We start from the raw sequence: 6,781 nt of genomic DNA on the forward strand, positions 1-6,781 counted from the left end.
TCACTCAACTGGGGTGTCCCAATGGCAGACATTTCCATGGTCTTTGCTTGCCATAAATAATGTTACATAGCCAGAGAACCTCAATCACTGGCCCATTGTGCACATGAAGCTCCCCCAAGCAGTACAGTGATAATGAGGAAACTGTGCATCAGCCACTAACAGTGAGGGGGAGTTACTGTGGTGAGATGTAATTACACCAGTAGGTCACCAGGGGTCATCCCAGTGACCTTGTATATAACGCAGTCCAGAGCTACAGTCTAGCCTTCCAGGTTCGTCTTGCAGAGAGACAAGACCTCTTAGTGTACATATTAGTTTATTAAAGCTGTCTTATACTCGCACTGCTGGTGTGGTTATTGTCAGTACAGTTACATCTCTTCCCACAGAGTCATGCAGGTACTTTGACCCACTATCTCTCTGCCACACATGTTACCCTTCAACACTAATTCCGTTAATTGTATTAGTTTAAGGTTAGGGTTATGACTTGGTGACTTGTCCAGATACTTCTTAAATGTTAGGAGGAGAGTATCTGCTGCTTTAGGCAGTATGATCCAGACTTTATCCACCCCAAGTGAAAAAATATTTGAATCAGTCCCCTTTAAAACTCGAACCTTTACAAAGTATGAGACAAAGGTAAAGGTCCCATGATTGTCACATAATACTACATTTAGAATGTAACAAACATGAAATTCTTTAACTTTGTCTACTGTAAGGATCACAGAGAAATGACGCTCCAGCAAGAAATGAACTATCAGACTGATAGTCTCAAGTGCTGCTTTGTGCTGAGGTTCTACCTGGCCCAGGTGTTGCGAAGGATAGGCCTGGCTCCATTGTTATGCAAGTCACAATCAGCTGCACTTTGCCACATCATCAGACCAACACCTTTGACTACAAGCCCAGCAGGCAGTGGTCATCATGGGATGTCCTGCAGACACTGAGAGACGAGGATTCGATGGCCACGGTAGAGTGGTTCCCTAAGCAGACCATCCAGGTCATCTGGTGGAATTCCTCAGTGACAGCAAAAAGCAAGAGTCACACATATGCTGCTTTTAATGCTCTTGGGGTGAGAGGCCAGCCAGGTATTAAGACACATGACCTCAGGTAAGAGCAAGACCAATCGGAAGAAGGCTTAGTCTGGGGTATTGAGTCATGGGACTTTGGATTGGTAGACAACCAAACAGAAGTGGGCTTAGTATGTGGGTGGATCTGATTTTGATTGACAACCACTTCAACCACTCCATGTTCCAACATGTTCTGATCAGTAATATAACAGAAACCTTCATGCTCCACACCCTACATTTTTTTTAGGCGTGACACAGTTAACATAACAGTGAAGCACAATGCTCTTACAGCCTGGGTTCAAATCTGGCGCTGCCTGTAAGGAGTTTGTACGTTCTCCTTGTTTCTGCGTGGTTTCCTCTGAGTGCTTCAGTTTCCTCCCACACTTCTAGATGTACAGGAAATGTAGGTTAATGGGGTATTTGGGCAGCACGGGTTCGTGGGTTGAAAGGGCCTGTTACCTTGCTATCTGTGTACATTTAATCAGAAAAGCTACAATACAAGAAAACCTAATGATCTCCCCTTGACATTTTCGAACACACCAATCTCAAGTCCCTGTCATCAGGGACTCATTCAGATGGACAGAGAATTGTAGGGAGCAAGTCTTCTTTTGCAGGAAGGAAGATGAACCAGGCCATGGGGGATATTAATTCAACGATGAGAACTTTTTAAATGGATGTCAGAAGTATTGGGTGAATGGATGAGAGTCCTGTTGTGTGCACAAGCATTGTAAATGAGTTGGCATTTGTGGTGCGGACCGTGCTGGAGGCTACTTGGGAAGCTTGGATTACCTCAATTTCCTGAAAGTTTTACCACAATTCAGGAGGGTGATGAAATATTCTTTGTTTTCTTTGTCAAGTTCAGCTCTCAGAGAGCTTGACACAAATCAGAATGGCCCATCCCACCCTGTCCACCTCCACACTCTGGCCTCCCAGCACCCATGCATCGCTGAGAGCTCCAACACACAACCTGCAGGACAGTAAGAATGGGAGCTGCATGTGACTGCCACTGCCTGCAGGCTCCCTTTTTAACCACACAACTTCCTTTAACTGGCGGCACAGTTAGTGTAATGGGTTCGAATCCGGCAATGATGTAAGGAGTTGTACGTTCTCCCTGTGTCTACGTAGGTTTCCTCCAGGCACTCCAGGTTCCTCCCAACACTCCTCCCACCTCCTTTCTGATGTGAGAGGAGTGGAATGTGGAAAATGGCATGTCCCGTTAGTCTAGGTGGTTCCAGTTCTAACTCTGGTGTAGGTCAATTGGGTGTAATTGGGTGGCACGGGCTTGTGGGCAAATGGGCCTTTTACTGTGCTATATGTCTAAATTTTTAAAAGTTAACATTAGAATTATTTGGAAAAATGTTTCCCTTTCATCGTCAGATGGCAATTGGCGCAAATAATGACGGTAAGGTTTTAACTAACAGCCGAGATCCAGAATCATGAAGAAAGGTTGCAAAATGTTCACTGACTTCACTCATCATTGAACATGTTTCCAAGAACCACACGTGGCAAATTCCATCACTGGCCTCAGAAGCTGGTGACAAATTTTGCATCGGAGGCGACTGAACCCTCACATCTTCCAACTCACTCCGAGAGCTCGAGCATCATCACAGACCTCACACCCACTTCTCCGAGGCACGAATTGACATCTGTTCCACCTGGCCCAACACCTATCCCCATGCTCACTAACACGTCTCCCTCTCCGGTGCATGAGAAGACACAGGGAGTGTTCATAGGCAGAAGAAAGCAGAACAGGCACATGCACCCATTACCGAACCCCAATGGGACCGACTGTAGCTGAGATCGTGGCCAAGAATAGAACTGGGACCACCGAGACTAATGGTATGAGCCATTCCCACTAGAGATGACATTTCCAGGTTCCTAATTTCAAAACGTGTCATCTTCAAGGAAACATAAAGACGATATTCCAAATTACTATCTTATTAATTCAATAAACCAAACTTTGTAGATGTAGCTTTAATTCATTGATAAAATGGATAAACATTTTGCATAACTTTCCATTAAGATTTTCATAAACAATGAAAAAACAAAGCATTTGGCTATATTTAAAGATATAATGATATTCAACTTCGAAGAGATATCCAAGAAGAAATAAGATGAAACAAAACAAATAGACCAATTCAAAGAAAATTATCTCGTTTACGTCTCCTTCATGGTTTGCCGATGAATGAGAGGTAAGCTTTTAGTCTGCGTGGATATTACAACATATTACATCATAGTCACTACGGTAATGCTAAACAATACTTTGCCTTAAAGAGATAAGCATAAAATTAATTAAGAATCAAAAAGGTTTTCAACTTACCCCCACCTCCCACTCATCCCACATCAGAAAACTAAACTTGCTCGCCTTTTATTTCCCCTCAACCTTTCCTGTCTTTCCAGTTGTCCCCTCCCTTCCCCCTTACCCACCCAGCTATCCCTCCTCCCCCATCATGGCTGCAGTCCCCTCCCTCCCCTCATCCACCTATCATCTCCTGTCTTTGCCACACCCCCCTCCTCCCTACCTTTTTTGTTCAGACGCATGCCAGCATTCTCTCATGCCTTGATGAAGGGTTCAAGCCCAAAACATCGGTTATGCATTTTTAGCTTTGCTGCATAAAGGTCACTGTTTGACTGGCTGAACTTCTCCAACATTTAGTGATTTTACCACATCAGAAAGACCTCCCACCACCCTGGCCACAACTTGATCTCACTGCTACCTTCAGGCAGAAGGGTAGAAGCCTGAAGACCAGAAATTGCACTCTAAGGACAGTTTAGGTCCAAAAGTGGAGTCAGAGACTCCCACCCCACAAAAGGACTGCCTGCACCAGTGCAAGGCCCGTGGTTTGCAAGGTATGGAAAAATGTAAGCGTCGAATAATAAGGTAAGGGGGAAGGTGTGGGGTGAGGAGCACGGTCCCAAAGGCAGGAGGTCATAGGTAGATAAGGGAGAGAGGGCACAGCAGCAAGCAAGGAGAGGAGGGAAGTTGAGGTGAATAGAGAGGGAAAGGGGTGGAGAGCTCCCAACACCGCAGCCACCCCCTTATCGGAGCTCACGACACCACGGCCGCTGCCTTACCGGAGCTCCCGACGCCACAGCCACCAACTTCAGCTAAAATAATCTAAAAGTTCTGTTGGATTCTCTCTCACTGTAATCCCTGCTGTTTTCAAGTTCTTCGACCATGTACTCACCCAGATTCATTTACACAACCATGTGTCCTTCCTGCCTATAGAGAAACTGGATTGGGTGTGTGAACAGGTATGGAAATTTGTATGATTCACATACTGTTTTTGGGAACTGTGTAAGATCAGTTTTCTATGTTCCATATAATACAGGTTCTCTGTCCCAAACCAATCATTGTTGTTGAGGGTAGAAAAACAAGAATAAACTTGTGTCCCTGGGAGGATTCAATAAATATTTCTGTTGAGTCGTGGGAGACTCGAGTTGAACCAGACGGGAACAGGGGCTGGCCAGATGTAGCTACTGACCCACAATGAAGAATCCAGCCAGTTTGGAAGCTTAGCTAGTTTTGACGGGGAGGAACTCCTTCAGGTGGACATCACGAGGAAGTGACCAGAATACATAGGCCTCGCCGGAGGTGAAGGGAAGTCCTTTGGGAACTACATGAGGGATATTGTCAGGCAGAAAGTTTAAATGTGTGCATTAGCAAGTGGTCATTGGCAGTTTAATTAAGGACTGGATAGAATGTCGGCAGCAAAGCTGAAGCAGAACATGAGGGTTGAGTCTGCTCTCAGGAGAAGGTCTCTGACTTACTGGGGCAGAGGAGTGTGGATTTGGCACAGATGCCATCAGGAGAGGTCTCTGACTTACTGGGGCAGAGGAGTGTGGATTTGGCACAGATGCCCTAAGGAGAAGGTCTCTGACTGACTGGGGCAGAGGAGTGTGGATTTGGCACAGATGCCCTAAGGAGAAGGCCTCTGACTTACTGGGGCAGAGGAGTGTGGATTTGACACAGATACCCTCAGGAGAAGGTCTCTGACTTACTGGGGCAGAGGAGTGTGGATTTGACACAGATGCCCTCAGGAGAAGGTCTCTGACTTACTGGGGCAGAGGAGTGTGGATTTGACACAGATGCCCTCAGGAGAAGGTCTCTGACTTACTGGGGCAGAGGAGTGTGGATTTGACACAGATGCCCTCAGGAGAAGGTCTCTGACTTACTGGGGCAGAGGAGTGTGGATTTGACACAGATGCCCTCAGGAGAAGGTCTCTGACTTACTGGGGCAGAGGAGTGTGGATTTGACACAGATGCCCTCAGGAGAAGGTCTCTGACTTACTGGGGCAGAGGAGTGTGGATTTGACACAGATGCCCTCAGGAGAAGGTCTCTGACTTACTGGGGCAGAGGAGTGTGGATTTGACACAGATGCCCTCAGGAGAAGGTCTCTGACTTACTGGGGCAGAGGAGAGTGGATTTGGCACAGATGCCCTAAGGAGAAGGTCTCTGACTTACTGGGGCAGAGGAGTGTGGATTTGGCACAGATGCCCTCAGGAGAAGGTCTCTGACTTACTGGGGCAGAGGAGTGTGGATTTGGCACAGATGCCCTCAGGAGAAGGTCTCTGACTTACTGGGGTAGAGGAGTGTGGATTTGACACAGATGCCCTAAGGAGAAGGTCTCTGACTTACTGGGGCAGAGGAGTGTGGATTTGACACAGATGCCCTAAGGAGAAGGTCTCTGACTTACTGGGGCAGAGGAGTGTGGATTTGGCACAGACGCCATCAGGAGAAGGTCTCTGACTTACTGGGGCAGAGGAGTGTGGATTTGGCACAGATGCCATCAGGAGAAGGTCTCTGACTTACTGGGGCAGAGGAGTGTGGATTTGGCACAGATGCCCTAAGGAGAATGTCTCTGACTTACTGGGGCAGAGGAGTGTAGATTTGGCACAGATGCCCTAAGGAGAAGGCCTCTGACTTACTGGGGCAGAGGTGTGGATTTGACACAGATGCCCTCAGGAGAAGGTCTCTGACTTACTGGGGCAGAGGAGTGTGGATTTGACACAGATGCCCTCAGGAGAAGGTCTCTGACTTACTGGGGCAGAGGAGAGTGGATTTGGCACAGATGCCCTAAGGAGAAGGTCTCTGACTTACTGGGGCAGAGGAGTGTGGATTTGGCACAGATGCCCTCAGGAGAAGGTCTCTGACTTACTGGGGCAGAGGAGTGTGGATTTGGCACAGATGCCCTCAGGAGAAGGTCTCTGACTTACTGGGGTAGAGGAGTGTGGATTTGACACAGATGCCCTAAGGAGAAGGTCTCTGACTTACTGGGGCAGAGGAGTGTGGATTTGACACAGATGCCCTAAGGAGAAGGTCTCTGACTTACTGGGGCAGAGGAGTGTGGATTTGGCACAGATGCCATCAGGAGAAGGTCTCTGACTTACTGGGGCAGAGGAGTGTGGATTTGGCACAGATGCCATCAGGAGAAGGTCTCTGACTTACTGGGGCAGAGGAGTGTGGATTTGGCACAGATGCCCTAAGGAGAATGTCTCTGACTTACTGGGGCAGAGGAGTGTAGATTTGGCACAGATGCCCTAAGGAGAAGGCCTCTGACTTACTGGGGCAGAGAGGTGTGGATTTGACACAGATGCCCTCAGGAGAAGGTCTCTGACTTACTGGGGCAGAGGAGTGTGGATTTGACACAGATGCCCTCAGGAGAAGGTCTCTGACTTACTGGGGCAGAGGAGTGTGGATTTGACACAGATGCCCTCAGGA

General features: G+C 47.6%; 1 long non-coding RNA gene across 1 annotated transcript; it reads left to right on the forward strand.

Moving 5' to 3' along the window:
- Positions 1-885: 885 nt before the first annotated feature.
- On the forward strand, positions 886-3,029 carry LOC138756560 (uncharacterized). Its single transcript, XR_011353158.1, has 2 exons — positions 886-1,098; positions 2,436-3,029. It is a non-coding gene; the product is annotated as an uncharacterized lncRNA (long non-coding RNA).
- The last annotated feature ends 3,752 nt before the right edge of the window (positions 3,030-6,781 follow it).

This window comes from Narcine bancroftii, chromosome 3, assembly GCF_036971445.1.
Source record: "Narcine bancroftii isolate sNarBan1 chromosome 3, sNarBan1.hap1, whole genome shotgun sequence".
Lineage (NCBI taxonomy): Eukaryota > Metazoa > Chordata > Chondrichthyes > Torpediniformes > Narcinidae > Narcine > Narcine bancroftii.